Genomic DNA, 18,559 nt, shown 5'->3' with positions numbered 1-18,559 from the left:
TCCTTTGACTGCTCCATTGGCAATTTGATTGCAATAGTGCTGGGATAATGCGCATCCTGCATTTGAAGGTCTTCACAATGACACTTTGCTTCTAGTGCGGAACAGAGGGTTACATGTTGACTGCTAATTTACCCTGACGTGATTTGGAGACTCAGCCTTCTCATCTGGACTAAGTGGCTATTGTTGCGCCACAAGTATGTCTCAGTAATTGTACTCAGTGCAATGACAAAAAAGGTCAATCTAATCGAACACCTTCTGATCTGGAGTGAGACGTTGATCATGCATGTCCACATCCTGACAATGAAATGTGGCTTTGTCATGGTTTCTTAGGTTTTCATTTTGGAGACATCTAGTGGACATTTTATGACATTACATTCGTTACTGCCTTTATTCAGTTTCGGTTTTGTTTAGTCACATGACGTGAGCACACTGTTCAGACGTGATAGCTCGTAGCAGCAACTAGCTGAGAGAAAGAGCTCCGGAGAATCTCTTTGTTTACATTCTTGCCCTGGAAAAGGCTTTGCTTGTAAGTTGCCTTTTCTTTTCTTGTTTAACTACAATGTATAATGTATATGTTTATAAATACATAGCTTATATTATTTAAGTATAAATATTTGTATTGCTATATTGATATTATATGTTGGCTACATACTGTTGATGTTGAAAGAGTAACAGTATAGTGTTGAGCATTACAGTAATTGTACTCTTATGTTTATTTACAGTTTTATAAAAATAACCAAACGACCACTCATGTTTCTGAGGATTTAGTAAAGAACTAAACTTTACTCCAGCGTCTGAGGATTCATTGATGTGTCAGTGTGTGTTCGCTATCTGTTGAAGTTGCGCCCTGGTTACGCGCAGTGGGAACAGAATAGTAAAAAAGCAACCACTCAGCGGGCGGATCGACTCAAGGAGAGAGATCTTCAGCGCAAGCACTGCTCCCCATCATCCTTGCTCACGCCAAGCACACAGCAATATTCATGATGGAAGAGTTGAGCAATGTTGAGACAAGGTCAGTGGCCTCTAGCACATCTAGGTCTTTTAAATCAACAGCCAGTAGGGCAGCTGTCAATGCACGTGTCAAAGTGGAAGTAGCACGCACACATGCTGGCTATGCAAAAATGGAATCAGAGATTATGATCGAAAAAGCCCAAATGGAAGCAAAATTAAAGAACTTGCTGCATGAGAAAGAAGTGGCAGAAGCCATCGCTGAAGCTAATGTTCTTGAAGCAGCAGCGGAGGAAGAAAACAACGGTATCGAAGCTGTCATTCATGCCACTGTTGACCGCACACGCCAGTACGTAGAACAACAGTCACAGCTACCACTATCTGCCGAAGATGTTAAGGACTCTATAGCCAATCTGGAACCGATAGTCCATAGGCAGGGATCCTCCTCACCACCCAGACAGCGTCTGACTGTTTCATACGAGAGACAGCACTCCTCCACCGTGAAGCATGAGCACAGCTCTCCATCACTGCGACCTAGTAGGCCAAAGACATCAGGGCAGCCCTCATCAGAGCAGCCCACACCCAGCAGGCCCAAGGGTTTACCATACAAACCAACAGGAAGCGGTGACACAACCGACATCAGTGATGTGGCTCGGTACCTAGCACGCAGAGACCTCGTAACCTCCGGTCTCACCAAGTTCGATGATCACCCAGAAAATTACTGGGCATGGAAGTCGTCCTTCAAGAACGCCATTGACGGACTACTACTCAGTGCTAATGAAGAGATGGACCTCATGATTAAGTGGTTAGGGAGTGAATCTGCAAAGCACGTGAAACGAATAAGAGCAGTACATGTAGGTCATTCATCTCAAGGTCTATGCAAAGCTTGGGAACGCTTAGAAGAGTGCTTCGGGTCTCCAGAGGTAATTGAAAAGTCCCTCTTCGACAGGCTGGAGAACTTCCCAAAGATCAGCAATAAAGATCCTGTGAAGCTGAGAGAGCTAAGTGACCTTCTCCAAGAGTTGGAAGCAGCCATGTTCGAAGGTTACCTGCCTGGTTTGAGCTATCTGGACACTTTACGCGGCATTTTGCCCATCGTAGAAAAGTTGCCCTACAACATCCAAGAGAAATGGATATCACAGGGTTCCAGATACAAAGCTGAGCGACAGGTAGTTTTTCCCCCATTCACATTCTTCTGCGAGTTCATCACCAAAGAGGCACGAGCTCGCAATGACCCAAGCTTCAGGCTATCGATGAGTAACACAGCCCAGATGAAGTCAGAGCAGCCATTCAAGAGACAAAGTAAGAGCATGGTCTCTGCACACAAGACAGATGTCTCTCACGAGAAAGACACACGAGACGGTTCAGGCCGAACAGCAGTGGACATAAAAAAACTATGCCCTCTCCATAAGAAGCCACACCCCCTAACACGCTGCAGAGGTTTCAGAAGCAAGCCCCTCGAGGAGCGCAAGGCCTTCCTCAAAGACAACGGTGTCTGCTTCAGATGTTGTTCCACAACTACTCATCTAGCCAAGAACTGCACCACAGCCATCAAGTGCATGGAGTGTGAGAGTAACAGCCACACCACGGCTCTTCATCCAGGACCTCCGCCTTCAGCCCCATCTGAGGATGGCGGGGAGGGAGAAGGAGGATCAGACCAATCTGCAGTCACCTCAAATTGCACAGAAGTCTGTGGAGAGGGTCAAAGCGGCAGATCCTGCTCGAAGATTTGCCTGGTGAATATATTGCCAGAAGAACACCCAGAGAGAGCAACCAGAGCATACGTTGTGCTGGATGACCAAAGCAACAGGTCGCTTGCACGGTCTGAATTCTTTGATATGTTCCACATCAAGGGGTCAGATTCAGCATTCACACTTCGTACATGTGCAGGTACAACTCAGATGACAGGAAGGAGAGCCACAGGCATTGTGGTGTAATCTGTGGATGGAGCTACAACAGTGACACTACCTACACTAATAGAGTGTAACAACATTCCCACCGAAAGAGCTGAGATACCTACGCCAGAAGCAGCGTTGCATCATTCCCACCTCAAGCCCATAGTATATGGTATACCACCTTTGGATTCTAAAGCACAGATCCTTCTCTTGCTAGGCCGAGACATCCTTAGAGTTCATAAAGTGCGGGAGCAACGGAACGGTCCACATGACGCCCCCTACGCACAACGACTCGACCTGGGATGGGTCATCATAGGAGAAGTCTGCCTAGAGGCAGCCCACAAGCCTTCAGACATCCAAAGCTACCGCACCAATGTGCTTGAGAACCAACGCCCTTCATTCTTCAGCCCATGTCCGAACAGGATCCAGGTGAAGGAGCAATATGTTCCGAAGCCAGCACATCAAATTGCCCCAGCGCAAGGCACCCACAGTATCCGGGAATGCAACTTAGGGAGCACCATCTTCAACACGTCCGGGGATGACAACAAGATTGGACTCTCTATTGAAGACAGACTGTTCTTAAAGGTCATGGACAAAGAAATGTATATGGATGACTGCAACAGCTGGGTGGCACCATTGCCATTCAGAACACCCCGTCAGCAACTCCCTCACAGCCGAGGCCAGGCCCTCACACGACTTACCTCTCTTCAAAACACACTGGAGAAAAGGCCCGAGATGAAGAGGCACTTCATCGCGTTCATGCAGAACATCTTCGACCGTGATCATGCTGAGCTGGCTCCTACATTGGAGAACGGACAAGAATGTTGGTACTTACCTATCTTCTGGGTTTATCACCCTCAGAAGCCAGGCCAGATTCGAGTCGTCTTCGATTCCAGTGCAAAATGGAAAGGTGTGTCACTGAACGATGTTCTCCTTTCTGGTCCGGACTTAAATAACAGCCTCTTAGGAGTACTGGTGCGATTCAGACGAGAACCGATCGCTGTCACTGTGGACATAGAACAAATGTTTCACAGCTTCGTTGTGAAAGAAGACCACAGGAACTTTCTCCGCTTTCTGTGGTACGAGGACAACGATCCTAGGAACGACATATGTGAGTACCGCATGAAGGTTCACGTATTCGGGAACAGTCCCTCTCCTGCGGTGGCAATCTATGGTCTCAGACGTGCTGCAGCTCATGGTGAAGAAGAATTTGGGTCTGACGCCAAACTGTTCATCGAAAGAGAGTTCTACGTTGACGACGGACTCCTGTCAAGGCCCACAGCACGTGAAGCCATCGACCTACTGAAGCGGACACAGGAGATGCTTGCTGTGTCGAACCTGCGACTTCACAAAGTTGCTTCCAACAGCCAGGAGGTTATGGAAGCATTCTCTGCTGAGGACCGAGCAAAGGGACTCAAAGACCTAAACTTGGATGTCGATCCCACTCCTATTCAACGGAGCCTTGGAGTGAGTTGGGATCTGAAGAAAGATGTCTTCACGTTTCAAGTAGCAGAATCCACAAAGCCCTTCACACGTAGGGGTGTTCTAGCTACTGTCAACGGCCTCTTCGATCCACTTGGATTCGTTGCACCAGTTACCATACAGGGAAAGATCCTGTTACGAGAGCTCACAAACGAAGCCTCCGACTTGGACTCTCCTCTTCCTCCAGAAAGGGAAGATGAGTGGAACGCTTGGAGAAGCTCTCTTCAAGACCTCAGGCAGTTGGAGATCCCAAGAACCTATTCTGCTTCTACAATCTCAACAGCCATAAGAAAGGAGCTACACGTGTTCTCAGACGCTTCAGTGAAGGCTATTGCAGCAGTCGCCTATCTCCAAGTAATTGATGTTGAGCAAAAATGTCAAGTAGGATTTGTCCTTGGAAAAGCTAAGTTAACTCCACAGTCGGCTCACACTATCCCAAGATTGGAGTTGGGAGCTGCCGTGTTGGGTGTGGAAGTCGCTGAGCTAGTCACAAGCGAGCTAGATATAGCTCTGGATGCTGTAAAGTTCTATACAGATAGCCGAGTTGTCCTAGGATACATCAGCAACCAGACAAGAAGGTTCTATGTATATGTGAGCAACAGAGTGCAGCGTATACGGCGGCCTTCTGAACCAACCCAGTGGCACTACATCTCCACAAGCCATAACCCAGCTGACCTTGGCACACGTTCTGTGCCTGCAGCTATGCTAGGTGAGACAACCTGGCTTAGAGGACCAACGTTTCTGCTACAAGTAGAGGAACCATCATCACCTGAAGTCTTTGACCTCATCAACCCGGACTCAGACATAGAGGTGCGGGCACACATCACCAACCTGCCCAACGACAGAACACACCTTGGATCTCACAGATTCGAGCGTTTTTCCTCATGGAAGCGACTTGTGAGAGCAACAAGTTCACTCATCCACATCGTGGAATCCTGTAAGGCTACCAGCAAAGATCAGAATCAAACTTGCAGTTCATGGCATCACTGCAAGCAGCCTCGCACAGCTGAAGAACTGACAAAAGCTGAACTCATCATCATCAAATGCGTGCAAGGAGAGGCTTACAAGGACGAACTTGCGTGCATAGCAAGTGGAAAGGACATCTCAAGAAGTAGTCCTCTGAAGAAACTCAATCCCTATTGCGACGAAGAAGGCCTCCTGAGAATAGGGGGACGGCTCAGACATTCAGATCTCGCCTACAAGGAAAAACACCCTCTTGTTATTCCGGGACGGAAACACATCGCAAAGCTACTTGTGGAACACCATCACCAAAGGGTGATGCACCAAGGCCGAGTCTTTACCGAAGGCGCTGTCCGCACTGCAGGGTACTGGATCATGGGAGCAAGACGACTGATCAAAGGCATCCTTCACGGCTGTGTAACCTGCAAGAAGCTCAGAGGCAGAGTGACGGAACAGAGGATGGCCGACCTACCTGTTGATCGCCTGAGTACTGAACCCCCATTCACCTATGTGGGACTGGACGTCTTCGGCCCCTGGAATGTAAGCACAAGACGCACAAGAGGAGGACAGGCAAACAGTAAAAGATGGGCTGTTCTTTTCACATGTCTAAGTACGCGCGCTGTCCACATCGAATTGATTGAGTCAATGAACACATCATGCTTTATCAATGCGCTACGCAGGTTCTTTAGTCTAAGAGGACCTGCCAAACAGATTAGATCAGATTGTGGAACAAATTTCACAGGCGCATGCAGAGAGCTGAACATTCTGCCGACCGACCCCAACATGCCTAGCATTCGAAAGTACCTGGGAGAAGAGGGCTGCTCATGGGTCTTCAACCCACCTCATTCATACCACATGGGAGGCTCCTGGGAAAGGATGATAGGGATATCAAGGCGCATACTTGACTCCATGCTGCTCAAGGCTTGCCCTTCTCGCCTGACTCATGAAGTTCTCTCCACCCTGATGGCAGAGGTTATAGCCATAATCAACGCCAGACCTCTCACCCCCATCTCAATGGATCCAGACTCTCCTTTTCTTCTAACACCAGCTATGCTTCTTACGCAGAAGATGTCCACTCCACTTCCTCCTCCGGGAAATTTCAGTGATATGGACCTCCACAGACAGCAGTGGAAACAGGTTCAGCACCTTGCAAATACTTTCTGGAGTAGATGGAGACATGAATACCTCACGCAGCAAGTGGCAAGAGGAACGTCCGAACCTCAAAGTAGGGGATTTGGTCCTTCTCAAAGATGCTCAAGCTAAGCGCAACAACTGGCCCTTAGGACTAGTCAGCCAGACATTCCCTGACAAGGACGGGAAGATCAGAAGAATCGAAGTGAAGATCACCAAACATGGGACTGCTAAAACGTTCTTGAGACCAATATCTGAGACAGTGCTTCTCATGTCGCCAAAGGACTGAGTATCCCTGAGTTAGTTCATAGTGGTATTTCCTCCATACCAGACGGGGAGTGTCAGGGTTTCTTAGGTTTTCATTTTGGAGACATCTAGTGGACATTTTATGACATTACATTCGTTACTGCCTTTATTCAGTTTCGGTTTTGTTTAGTCACATGACGTGAGCACACTGTTCAGACGTGATAGCTCGTAGCAGCAACTAGCTGAGAGAAAGAGCTCCGGAGAATCTCTTTGTTTACATTCTTGCCCTGGAAAAGGCTTTGCTTGTAAGTTGCCTTTTCTTTTCTTGTTTAACTACAATGTATAATGTATATGTTTATAAATACATAGCTTATATTATTTAAGTATAAATATTTGTATTGCTATATTGATATTATATGTTGGCTACATACTGTTGATGTTGAAAGTGTAACAGTATAGTGTTGAGCATTACAGTAATTGTGCTCTTATGTTTATTTACAGTTTTATAAAAATAACCAAACGACCACTCATGTTTCTGAGGATTTAGTAAAGAACTAAACTTTACTCCAGCGTCTGAGGATTCATTGATGTGTCAGTGTGTGTTCGCTATCTGTTGAAGTTGCGCCCTGGTTACGCGCAGTGGGAACAGAATAGTGGCTTTCAACTAAAACACCCTGACCCTGACGTGATTTGAACACGCAACCTTCTGATCTGGAGTCAGACGCGCTACCGTTGCGCCACTAAGTCTTTTCAATAGGCCTATCGTTTTAAAGAAAACGCTTTGAAAAAGTCAAAGTAAGAAGTAGGAAGCCTGTATGGAAACGGAACATCATGTTCGCTTCATCTTCAAGAGCCTGGATAGCTCAGTCGGTAGAGCATCAGACTTTTAATCTGAGGGTCCAGGGTTCAAGTCCCTGTTCGGGCTGACCTTCCTTTGACTGCTCCATTGGCAATTTGATTGCAATAGTACTGAGATAATGCGCATCCTGCATTTGAAGGTCTTCACAATGACGCTTTGCTTCTAGTGCGGAACAGAGGGTTACATGTTGACTGCTTATTCACCCTGATGTGATTTGGAGACTCAGCCTTCTCATCTGGACTAAGTGGCTATTGTTGCGCCACAAGTATGTCTCAGTAATTGTACTCAGTGCAATGACAAAAAAGGTCAATCTAATCGAACTCTGACACCTTCTGATCTGGAGTGAGACGTTCATCCTGCATGTCCACATCCTGACAATGAAATGTGGCTTCTTCTCCAAGCCAGTGGCTTTCAACTAAAACACCCTGACCCTGACGTGATTTGAACACGCAACCTTCTGATCTGGAGTCAGACGCGCTACCGTTGCGCCACAGTCTTTTCAAGCCTCAAGCCTCAAGCGTTGTTGGAAGCCACGCTATCAACGAGCCTGCGGTGTCAAATCCCGGACGAGCGCTTTGACTAAACCTTTCACCAGCTGGGACCACCAAATGGATGTGCTTTGGCTCAATGCTTCAACAGATCTTGCCTCGGGTCACTGCAAAAATCCATGTTCAAAAACTGCTTTGACACGTCCTGGCTTTAAAGATCCGGTGGAAAGCGCTACTGGTTCAAAGTGAGCGCATGACAAGGTGGCCGAGTGGTTAAGGCGATGGACTGCTAATCCATTGTGCTCTGCACGCGTGGGTTCGAATCCCATCCTCGTTGCACAGCCTTACTGCTTTTTCAGCTTGACAGCCCCGTTGGAACACCTTGACAACAGAGGAGGGGGTGGAGAAACAATGCAAAGCATCCGGAACGTCTTTCATAGAGCACATTCAAATGGGACGTCATCGAATAGCTTCTTTGAGTGCGGAAACTGCTTCAATATGGAAGGCACAGGCGTTGTTGGAAGCCACGCTATCAACGAGCCTGCAGTGTCAGGCCTGCACTTTTGGAACTGCAGGCATGGGCCCCTTGGGAAAAAGTTCGCTTACTTGCATTGGCCGGGAATCAAACCCAGGTCAACTGCTTGGAAGGCAGCTATGCTCACCACTATACCACCAAAGCACTCACGACATGAATATGGACCGCAACAATGATATATCACGGCTTAATAAAAGTCCCTTCTTTAGGCCTTTCAGGCGGACACTTCTCCCAACCTGAGGCTCCGTTGCGGGGGAGGGGAACGGTATCTTTAGTCGGCTCGTTGGTCTAGGGGTATGATTCTCGCTTAGGGTGCGAGAGGTCCCGGGTTCAAATCCCAGATGAGCCCTTTGACTAAACCTTTCACCAGCTGGGACCACCAAATGGATGTGCTTTGGCTCAATGCTTCAACAGATCTTGCCTCGGGTCACTGCAAAAATCCATGTTCAAAAACTGCTTTGACACGTCCTGGCTTTAAAGATCCGGTGGAAAGCGCTACTGGTTCAAAGTGAGCGCATGACGAGCTGGCCGAGTGGTTAAGGCGATGGACTGCTAATCCACTGCTAATCCATTGTGCAACTGCTTCAATATGGAAGGCACAGGCGTTGTTGGAAGCCACGCTATCAATGAGCCTGCAGTGTCAGGCCAGCACTTTTGGAACTGCAGGCATGGGCCCCTTTGGAAAACGTCCGCTTACTTGCATTGGCCGGGAATCGAACCCGGGGCAACTGCTTGGAAGGCAGCTATGCTCACCGCTATACAACCAATGCATTCATGACATGAGGATGGACCGCAACAATGATATATCACGGCTTAATAAGAGAAACAATGCAAAGCATCCGGAACGTCTTTCGTAGAGCACATTCAAATGGGACATCATCGAGTAGCTTCTTTGAGTGCGGAAACTGCCTCAATATGGAAGGCACAGGCGTTGTTGGAAGCCACGCTATCAACGAGCCGGCTGGCTTTAAGGCCATGGACCAGAATTCTCCTGCCCAAATTCAGCAGGCATCGAAGCATCGGGACATCAGTGGGAAATTTAAAATGAAACAATTGGAAACAACCCAGGTGAACTATGGCAACAACCAATACATTTCAATATCCAATCTTCAAGGCCAAGTTCAGCAGACATCTAAGCATTGGTGGTTCACTGGTAGAATTCTTGCCTGCCACGCGGGAGGCCAGGTTTCGATTCCCAGCCAATGCATGAACCCACCATTAGGACAATTCAAAGAACAGATATCAACTAAGTAAACATCTATTATTCAAGGTCAATTTCAGCAAACATCTAAACATTGGTGGTTCAGTGGTAGAATTCTCGCCTGCCACGCGGGAGTAGGGTTGGGTACCGTTTGGGTTTTATCCGGTACCGGTACCTAACCGATACTTTAAAAACGGTACCGGTACCAAAACGGTACTTAATTCGGTACTTTTGATTTTTTTAAATGACATATATATATATAATAATAACACGGTCGACAACATTAAACAGCTTTTCACTTTTTTATTGCTGAGGCACAATATATATTAGTTAAATATACACTCAAATTAAAATAAATGAAAATAAAACTCCTGAGCCTTGGGGACTCCATTAAGCTGGGGGTGCCTATCGTTGGTACTGATGTCGAATACGAGTACAGTACACACTTGTTCGGCAGCCCCTCAAGGACATCAGAATATTCTTAGAAAAGGGATCTAGTGAAGAGGCCTGCATAGCCCCCAGAACCAAGAAGGCCGAGAGGAAATATAACTCTGATGAACTGGAGCCCTCCACCTCGTCAAAAACCAAACTCTGTTGCCGCTCAGCTACTACTACTCCCCTCCCCCTCTCTGGTCCATGATGACATGACGATTCATTTTTCAGACACAGTAGTAGGATAAGGACAGTACCCGAATATCAAGAGATCCCAGATCATGTTGTCCACCTCGCAGAGACACAGCCACACATCCGCACAACGTCATCAACAGACGCGTCGAATCCTGGAGTGCACTGTCCAATCAAAGGCTTGCGTTCGTAAACTCGCTCTGAGAGCGTCGCAGCGCACACTGGGCCCGACGTCATAAGGGGAGCAAGTCATTTGATTGGACAGAAGGCATTCCATGAGTGGTGATCAGAATTCCAGAACGAGTTTACGGAACGCACCCATAAGTCGAGCGTCGCGTTACGCCAACCCGCTAGCGGAAGTTGCTATTAGCAACCTTCTCGTTATCCTTCCGTACTCGCTGCTTTCACTGAGTGGAAATTTAACAGGCGATGTGACGTCACGAGTCACCAGTTGACACCGGCGAGATAGAAAAGTACCGAAATGAGGTACCGAAATCTCCTTTGCGATTCGGTACGGGTACATACCGAATGTAAAGTAACCGGTACCTACCGGTACCGATTTTCGGTACCCAACCCTACGCGGGAGGCCCGGGTTCGATTCCTGGCCAATGCATGAACACTTCTTTAGGAAAACAGATATCAACTCAGTAAACATCTCGTGGAAAATGGTAAGAGGTTTGTCCCTTGCTCTACCAGGCTCATCATAGGTAAGTCTCAAGCCATTTACTAATCGTTTTGGCCTAGCTTGTTTAGGGGAACGTTTTGCCTGTGATCTAGTGGACATTCTTCTATCATCTTCCTCACTGGAAACTGGTTCCGCTTCTGAGTCAGTTTCTGGTGCAATCTCTGGGTTCCGGTCTTCTTGGGTGCAGTGATCTGGCTCTGAACGACTGTCACTTTCTGACTCTGACTGACTGTTGCTTGCTGAATCTGCATGATTGTCACTTGCTTCCATATGTGCTTCCCTCTGTCTTGGACTTAGAGTGGACCTTTCTCTTCTCTCCAGGACCTTCTCTAGGTATGTTCGATAGGATGGCCCGTTTGGCCAGCTGCACTCCAGATCGGAAGAGTCAGAGGATTCACATTCGTGTTGTTCTTTGTGGTCGGTTGTCACTCTCTTTTCCTTGTCCGTAGTCACTCTCTTTTTCTTGTTCTGAGTCTCTGTTCGAGTTCTAGGCCTTGAGGGCACGGGGTCATCATTGACTGCTACTGGCATCCGCACCAGCTCTCCTATGGGCAGGAGATGATCTCGATGTAGGGTTTTGACCCTTCCGTTCCCACTCTCAGGTTTCCCCTTGTAGACAGGCAGGTTTGGCATCTTCTCTGTGACGATATATGGAGTCTCACACCATCGATTCTCCAGCTTGTGTTTCCCTTTGAGGCCTAGATTTTTGATAAGCACTCTGTCGCCAGGCTCTATATTCTGAAACCTGACTCTCTTGTCGTATGCCTTCTTGTTGCGAAGATGTGTTTTGTTGGAGGCCTCCGTAGCCATCTGGTAGGCCTTCTGAAGATCTTGCTTGAGCTTTGTGACATATGACGAGTGCTGACGTTCTCCATCATCGGGCTGTGTCCCGAAGCATACATCCACGGGGAGTTTGGCTTCTCTCCCGAACATTAGAAAGTAGGGAGAGTATCCTGTGGAGTCACATTTGGTGCTATTGTACGCATGTACGAGATGTACGACATGTTGGCTCCAGTGTCGTTTCTTTTCTTGGCTTAGCGTGCCCAGCATGGACAGCAATGTCCGGTTGAATCTTTCTGGCTGGGGATCACCCTGTGGCTGGTAGGGGGTCGTTCGGGATTTCCTTATGCCCATTATCCTCAGCAGTTCTTTGATCAGTTTAGACTCGAAGTCTCGTCCTTGGTCGGAATGGATTCGAGTTGGTAGTCCATAATGCACAAAATACTTCTCCACTAATATCTTGGCGACTGTGAGGGCCTTTTGGTTTTTGGTCGGGAAGGCCTGTGCATATCTCGTAAAGTGGTCCGTTATGACTAACACATTGCTGATTCCCTTTGAATCCGGCTCCATGGACAGGAAATCGATACAGACAAGGTCCAGTGGCCCAGCACTGACTATTTGGTGCAACGGGGCAGCTTTGTGGCTTGGCCTTTTCCTTAGAATGCACTCTCCGCAGTTCTTCACATACTGCTCGACGTTGGCAGCCATCTTTGGCCAGTAGAAACGGCTTCTTATCATGTCAGTCGTCTTTTCTGCTCCCAAATGACCTAAGTCATCATGCATGGACTTCAAAACCACTGGCCTGAACTCAGCTGGTAGCACAAGCTGCTGGATGTTCTCTCCTGAATGGCTTTGGCTCAGGCGGTACAGCAGCCCATCCTTCATGACGAACTTTCCCATTTCCTTCTTCATGGACTGGATGTCAGGAGAAGGCGCTACATCCTTAGGCCAATCACCATACTTCACTGCATGAATCGTCGCTCCAATCACAGGATCTTGGCCCTGAGCCACGATGAGCTCTTGTCTGGACAGCTGTCCAAGAGTGTTCATGTGCACGCTTGTGGGGAAAGCGTATACGTCGGGCACACACTCAGGGGACGCTCCTAGTTGTTCCGCAAACCTTGGTGAGGCTTGGGAGGATCCCAGGACACCGACCTGCTGGCAGATGGACTTGACACCAGACTGGGGTATACTCTTCCAGTCGGAATCGTCTTCTCTGGGCTCCAGCCTTGACAGTAGGTCTGCATCGATGTTATTCCGGCCAGGTCTGTAGATGATGTCAAAGTTGTACACTGACAAGTCTGACAGCCAGCGATGTCCAGTTGAGTTGAGCTTTGCAGTGGTAAGGACATACGTCAGAGGATTGTTGTCTGTACGTACCGTGAAACGGGCTCCATATAGATAGTCGTGGAACTTTTCGACGAGGGCCCACTTCAGTGACAAGAACTCTAGCTGGTGGATGGGGTAGTTCCGTTCTGAAGAGCTCAACTTTCGGCTGGCGAATGCCACTGGCCTCAGGCCTTCTGGGTAGTCCTGATAGAGCACTGCGCCGAGGCCGGCCAGACTAGCATCCACATGCAGGGTGTAAGGTTTGCTGGGGTCTGCGAACGCCAGGACTGGGGCGTTGGTGAGGCAGTGTTTGATTTTCTCAAAGGCCTCAGTGCACGACTGGTCCCATCTCTCTCCGAAGGGTTCTCGCTCATCCAGGTACACCTCACTTTTTCCCTTTCCAGGTCTTTTCCCACGCTGGGTGGGGGCGTACCCCTTCGTTAACTCCGTAAGGGGACGGACAATGGGTGAGTAGTTGTGGATGAATCTACGATAATATCCACAGAAACCCAGGAACGACTGCAATGTCTTCAGGTTGGTGGGCCTAGGCCAGGCGGTGACAGCCTCGATCTTTCCCGGATCGGCAGCAACACCATTAGCCGAGACGATGTGGCCGACATATTTGACCTTTGTCTGACAGAAGTGGCATTTGTCGATCAAGATCTTGAGGCCAACTTCTCGGAGTCGGTCGAGGACTTTCAGGAGTCTCTCCTCGTGTTCTTCCAATGACTTGCCAAAAACGATCAGGTCGTCGAGATAGACCAGTACTTGGAGGAGGTTCATGTCTCCGACTGCTTTCTCCATCAACCTTTGGAAGGTTGCAGGCGCTCCTGTGATGCCTTGGGGCATTCTTTCAAACTCATAGAATCCGAGAGGACAGATGAACGCAGTTTTTTCCTTGTCCTCTTCGTTCATAGCTAATTGGTAGTAGCCACTCCTCAAGTCTAGGACAGAGAACCATTTGCTGCCAGACAGAGAATCCAGAGCCTCGTCGATCCGGGGCGTGGTGTACTGGTCAGGGACAGTTCGGCTGTTCAGTGTACGGTAGTCGATACACATCCGGATCGCGCCATTTTTCTTTCTGACAACGACTATTGGTGAAGCATATGGGCTTCTGGATTCTTTGATGATGCCCCCAGCCAATAGCTTCTGGATATGTTGTCTCACGTCATCGATGTCTGCAGGTGCGATGCGCCTGGATCGTTCACGGAAGGGTCTCTGGTCTGACATGCGGATGCGATGCTCCACTCCTTTTGCCAGTCCCACATCCAGTTCGTGTAGGGAGAATGCGTCGCCTCTCTCAGACAGCTTTTGTCGGATTCGTGCTTTCCACTCTTCAGGAACAGGTGAGTCTCCGAAGTCGATCAGACTTGTGTCAAAGTCCTCTGAGGCTGACGGTTGTTTTGACACCGCTGTGACTACATCGGTGCGGCACAGGCGGCCTAGGATGGTTCCGACAGGTATGGTTGCATCCTTGAGGGACTCATTCTGGATAAGCACTGTGAACCGGTTCACATCAACCGCATGACTTGGAATCACCATGGACTGTAGGAGCACCCCTGCAGGGAGAGGGCTCATGGAGGAGGATTCCACCATCAGGATCTCATCGGGCAGTGGCTGCTTTGTTTCCACTTTACAAGTAGCCTGACAGCTGCGTCCAGCAGCTAGTGCCAACGAGCCGGGACCCTGCCACCTCACACATCCAACTTCATCCTCCTTTCCTTCCTGAACAACGTCTGTGGACTCTGGGCAGGGGCTCTGAATGCCCAGGGTTCGAGCCATGAACACTCCGGTTTTATCTTCACATAGCTGAGCAAGACGTTTGGGAAGGCTGGCTTTGGCATTGGTGCCAAGGATCACAGGAGTCTGGTCAGGGCCTGCTGGATCTGGACAAATTAAAGCTAGGACGGACATGGTGGTAGGAGTTCCAGCTACTTTCTTGGGAAACTCCATATCTACCACTACATAGCCTAGATACGGATAACTAGAGTCACTCAATCCCCAAATGTCTAATCTGCTCACAGGGTTGATGGGTACATCTGACAGGTAACGCTTATACCAGGACTAAAAAATGATGCTTACACGTGAGCCACTGTCTAACAGTGCGTCACACATGTGTCCATTGACCTTTAACGGCTCCATGGATGGGGGCCCTATTAAACCTTCTGTCAGGTCTGGTGTCTTAACGTTGCCTACTGCACTCTTCTTGCTGTCAACGTTAACATTAGCTTTATCAGCAGGATGGGCTGACTCGGGGTTGTTACCTCTGACAGTTTTGAGAGCACCAATCAGCTTCTGGATTACTTTGCTTTGATTCTCAGGGTTTCGGCACCTTCCTGCAACATGTCCATTCTCTCCACAACGATAGCATATGTACTCCTTTGAGTCAGCTGCTGGTCTGGTTGGGGTGTTTGGAACGTATGCTCTGGTTGGGGTGTTTGGTACCGTAGGAGTGCTGCCGACGGCCATCACCGTTGATTGGGTTGCCGTTGCATGGAACTTTTTTGAGTTCATTTTCTGTGTCAGATGTTGCACTTGCTTCCTCAGAGCGAAAACTTCAGGATCATGTCTAGTCTCTGTGACCTGGGCTGGTTTCTCACCGCTTCCTTCTGGGATTTGGTTTGGGTTTGTAGCCAGTGTCGCGAACATTGATTTCATTTCCTTAATCTCTGATCTTAGGCTTTGGATCTCTGACAGTTTGTTTTCAGCTTGTGGTTGGGCGTTGACTGAGCACACCGTAGCTGGATTTAGTTTAGCTCTGGAGGCTTCATATTCCTCTTCTGTGCGGATCTCCCGCAGTAGGTCAAGGAACGTGGGCGGGTTATCCTTCCGTTCTCTCAGTCGCAGCTGGATCAACATCAGGTCAGCATCTACTGCTCCTTTAAGCAATTGCTCCACTCGAGCTCGATCCATGTTACTGGCCGGTAGGCCGCCTCGTTGTACAACTTTGGAGAGAGAGCGCTCCAGTCTTCTAAAGAAATCAGACAGTTTTTCTCCAGATTGTTGGCGCTGCAGTCTGAACACGAAGTAGAGATCATCTCCAGATTCCGCCAGTCCAAATGCACTTTCCAGAGCTTCCAAGCACTTTCCGGGGGTTATGTCGGTGTCGGATGAGCGCACAGCCTTCACTACTTCATATGCCTGCCCCTTTAAGCTTTCCATAATCCTTCTCCGTTTCTCTTTGGGTGCACAGTCACTCTCCTCCACCATCAGGTAAGCCTGCTCCATCCAATGGTCGAATGTTTCTTCCCCGGCTGGGGTAGGCACAGTACCTGAGAAGGTGCGCAGACGTCGGTATCCTCCACTTTCTGATGAGGGCTTCACGGTTTTGTCTAGCAGGTCACCAACTGCACGTAGGATGGACTCTACGGAGGAGGGGGCTGCCTCTTGGTCGGTGAATATAGCCTTTACATCTCCCATTGACTTGCCCTCCGCTTGAAGCAGAGCATGTAGCTTGGTGTTGAACTCCTCAGTTTCTACTTGAACTTCCGGCACAATATAGATTGGCCATGCTTTTTCTCCCTCTGCTGGAGGTATTTTCGGGGGAACAGCTGGATCAGTTACTGTTCCTCGGCCCTCACAGAGCACCAGGAGGTCATCTGATGTCTCACTTACTATCCTACCTCTCACACGTACACGTCCCAAGCACTTTATAGTCTGTAGAACTTCTTCTATTTTTGCTATTTCTGTGTTGCCTGGGACAACAGTCATAAGCGCGTTCTTCTCATCTAATGCCTCTCCTCTACACCAGTTCTTTAACTTGGTTACAAACATAGTGTTTTACTTTACTTATGGTTGTTGTTCTAAACTTGAGTTGAAACTTTTGTATTTTACTTTTTGGACTATTTAGTTTGTTTGGAAACCACGTGATCTCAGCGGAGCCTCCAATGTAACCCCTGCCATATGGGCGGGGCCTGAGTTCTATTTTAAATAAGTGGCGGTATTACCTGTAATAATAAACTATTCAAATTATGACGATCGGTGCCTCCATTAACTATGTGGAAGTATTTTAAATAGGACTTCCTTTTTAATCCTTTTAATGTATTTATGTTTTAAGATATCATATGAATTGCCTATTACCTGTTTATGACACAACACAGTGGCTTTAAATGCAAATACCAAAGGGTATATATTTATTTACTAAATGCTAAATTTAAAGTGTTGGTAGTCAATTATAATGTTATACAAAGTCAATAGACAATATTCACAATACAATGTCAACAGACAATATCACAATATCACATAACAAAATATAGGCTCAAAGCCTATTCCAATTCCTTTCAAGGAAATAAATGTAATGTTTCCAATAAACTCAAAGTCAACTCAAAGGATTCACAATTGTACAATATATCATTCAGTAAAATAAAAAGGTGGGCCCACACTCACACACACACGCACTCTGTAACTCAGTCCATTAACGAGTGTTACCGTTGCAGCTGACGGTGCTTGTGAGCGGGGGGGCCTTGAAACTGTTATGGCCACTTCACTCGTTTACACGAGCCTAAAACAAAAGCACATGCGTGGTTCAGTACTCACGTAACCTCGTGGGGAACTCGTAGGTAAACGAGGGGTTTGAAAGATGGTGTAAAAAGAGGCAGAGATGAGGGGGATGAGGTCCAGCGCTCTCCCACGAGCGCAGGAGAATGATTGAAGGACACTGACGCGAAGATTCACTGGACGGTCTCGAGTTACCCCAGGCGATTGGAAACGGTCTCCTTGTCCACCGGAGAGCTTTCCTTTTGCTTGGTCTCTCGACTTCCAATTCTCTGGTAGCTTCAATGTGCACCAACATCCAAAGGAATAACTGTTCGTTGATTCCCGAAATGTTACACACAGCATATACCGGTCTTACTTCACTCGACGATGTCCTCAATCATTCTGACACGTTACTTAGTGCAACCTAACGCTATTAGTACAAAGTCCCGCCCCCTCTCTCTCAGCATACATTACAGTTGGCTAGCTCTTCCCGATGGACCAATGAAATAAAGAAATGAATGAATGACATAGCCAATGTGCGAACTCACATTAGAACTTGTAAACAAGTACACATTATAAACTTATAACAATGTTAATAACCGTGTACATAACCATGAAATTATGCTTATTTATTAACCCTTTGTGATGTTCACTTTTTGGACCCTTTCGTAGTGTTCGGGTCCAGTTGACCCGGGACATCATTGGGGTTTTAAAAGCACTTGTCTTGACATTGTGCTCCTAGTCCCAAGGGTGACCCATACAAGGGGGTATACTCAGGGCGCAAGAAAGCCCCAAAATAGCCTGTGGGCACAAACAGGTACTGTACCCAATAATGCACAATAGGTACTGTGTACACATTCAAAAGTGCATATATTTTGTTCTAGTGGATCTAGGGGGTTGCCCTTTGGAGAGGCTGGAGC

This window comes from Nansenia antarctica (assembly GCF_963989245.1).
Source record: "Nansenia antarctica genome assembly, chromosome: 18".
In the NCBI taxonomy this organism is placed as follows: Eukaryota; Metazoa; Chordata; class Actinopteri; order Argentiniformes; family Microstomatidae; genus Nansenia; species Nansenia antarctica.
Note: the sequence above shows the minus strand (reverse complement) of the source record.